The following is a 2,937-nucleotide window of genomic DNA, read 5'->3' on the forward strand; positions in this document are numbered from 1 at the left end:
TTTTGGGTAGATTCAACGCGAGTTGAGGCAAAGGCGTCACTGAGTAGTAATTCACCCGGTTTGAGGTAAGTAGCCATTGTAAATCTGGAACTGAGGGTATAAAACACCGGTATTTCGAATTGTTTTGATAGATGCAGTGACGCACATGCTAGGTGACGAGTGTGTGGGTGTGCATCAGTAGGGATTGTGACTTGGTCCATCCCATAGCGACTATTAAGTCACGTACTTGATTTGAAATATGATGATATCTCATGTTTTAGACATTTATACTGTATTATGGGTTGTATGCCATGTTTGGGGCCTCGTGCCGACCTGTTGAGAAGCATATCCTCAGTCATGTTTTACATGTTTATTGTTTAAAACTGGTTTTACCACTCTACTTCTTAATGTGAGGACTGTCCGGACTGAGTTCCCTGATTTCTACTGTTACACCCGAGTGGCTGTGAGGTTAATGAGTAAGAGAGGTTGAGGACCTAATGGTGAGAACTATAAATATTGTGGATCGGGCTGCACGCTACGGCAATATTATATGTATATATTATGGATCGGGTTGCACGCCGCAACAATACTTATATGGATCGGGCTGCACACCGCATCGATATATATATTGGACCGGGTTGCGCGCCGCAGCGATATGATGCATGGGTTGTAGGAGCCCTTCCGGAGTCTATGCACCCCCAGTGAGCGTAGTCGACTATAAACTATGGATCGGGTTGCACACCGCAGCAGTTACTATGATTATTACTATTGTGAGATATTATTGAGCTTGTGTGTTGAGAGTGAGTACTGAGTGATGAGAGCTGAGTCACGAGTGACTGAGAGTCTACCGAGAGGCCATATTATGAGTAATACCTTGCCTGAGGGGCCCATTTATGATATTTTCACTGATTTCACTCTTATTTTAAAATAAGCCTCTATTGAAAATTGCTAAGTAAATTATTTCAAGTATTCCAATTGAAACTGAAGTTTTTATGACGAAGCTGGTTTTTAAACTGTGTAGTTTGATCTGCTATCCTGTTGTTATTCCTTTATATGATTTTAACTGCTCGTCACTGCTTTCAAACCTTATTTACTTTAGTTACTTACTGAGTTAGCATACTCACGTTACTCCCTACACCTTGTGTGCAGATCCAGATGCCCAAGCGGCAGAGTGAGGGTCCTCAGCACATTCAGAGTTTGCCGGAGACTGCAAGGTAGATGCATGGCATCCGCAGCCCTGCTTTCCTTCTTCCTATCTTGTTCTTTTATGCATTTTAGACTTGTTATGTATTAGATAGTCGGATTTGTATATTTAGAGGCTCTAGATTCGTGACACCAGATGTTTGGGCTGTGTTGGCTTAATATTTTATTGATTTTCCGCACAATTTTGGTTGTTTATACATTTCTTATGAAAATTGAGATTTAAATCCGTATTAGAAAATGGTTTTATAAAAGAAATTCGTTGTGATTAATGGTTTGGGTTGGCTTGCCTAGTAATGTGATAGGCGCCATCATGACCGGTATTTGGGGTCGTGACAAGTTGGTAACAAAGCCTAGGTTACATAGGTTTCGCGAGTCATGAGCCGGTTCAGTAAAGTCTCGCGGATCGGTACAGAGATGTCTATACTTATCCTCGGGAGGCTGCAGAACCTTTAGGAAAAACTTCACATTCTTGGATTCTTATCATGCGTCCTTGATTCAGTTTGAAATGTAACTCTTTGAATTCCTTCCACGCGTTCGTATGAGCGCATGAGCTCACGGTATTGGCTTAGCATCGACGGCTTGTGATTCCCTGATCGAGGGCGAGATGTGATCTTTGTTTGTTGATATTGGGCTAGTATGGAGGACTTAATGCCGGGCCTTGCCTTGAGCTTGTGATTGTGGAACGCGTGTTTCTGAATTTATATGTTTGATAGTGTCCCTATTAAAGGAAGTGATGACTGGATAGTTACGTGATGAGTGTGATGTGACTGTGAGATGTGTTCATATGAATTGAATGAGATGAGAAGGGTCTTCTTTGGGATAGCAAGAACTATCTGGTGCTTGATTTCCATCGTGATTTGATGTATAACCCCGAGTTATGGGTGTGTTGAAGGATCTTTTCATGTTGCCTAGTTGGGAAGTGAAGTAGATTTCACGTTGTGATATGAGTTCAAACTCAGGAAGATTAAGTGACTGCATAATGTTTATGATGGTGGAAGGGTATAAAGAGATGTTAGTTTGAGGCGGAGCATGTGGGTTATCTCCTGCGGAGTGTTCTGAAGTTTGTGTGATCCTTATGTTGTTTGTTGGAAGATCTTTTTTTACTAGTAAAATATATGTGTTGCAATTTGAATTTGGGTCGCTTAAGAGAGTGGGCTTGACTGTTACGAGGGTGAACGTGAGATTTGTAGAAGATTTGAAGTACTAGATGGTCTGTGTTGCACGAGCTTATGAAGGATTAAGTTTAATCTCACTATGGTATTATGGTAGTAATAGAGTATATGCATTATGAGTTATTGTATGTTTTGATCTATGGCTTTGAGCCAAGTGAGGGAGTCTGCTATTGATTAGTTGATTGCACAGTTATGTGCTATATTGGTTCCAGTTTGAGGCATACTGGTAAATCAGTTATGGCTTACGGAGGTTGAGACCGAGGATGGCTCGAGTAAAGGAAATTTCAATAAAGGTTATGTTATGCTTTATGGGCGTATGAGAATCACAAAATGACTTGAGTTGTTATTGGTAAAGGATGTATGGTGCATATAACAGGAAGTTGCTTGGTTGCATTAAGGTGAGGTTACATTTTGCGGTGTCGGAGTGCTAACGGAGCACAGGTCATCCGATCCGTTTGATTGGTCTAATTGCAGTTTGAGTAGATTGGATGACTCTCGAGAATGGTTCTAATGGGTTCAAGATTTTACATGTAATAATTGGAGATTTTCAGGTTGTATATTTGGCTAGAAACTGAGGTTTGCA

This window comes from Nicotiana sylvestris, chromosome 6 (assembly GCF_000393655.2).
Source record: "Nicotiana sylvestris chromosome 6, ASM39365v2, whole genome shotgun sequence".
Classification (NCBI taxonomy): domain Eukaryota; kingdom Viridiplantae; phylum Streptophyta; class Magnoliopsida; order Solanales; family Solanaceae; genus Nicotiana; species Nicotiana sylvestris.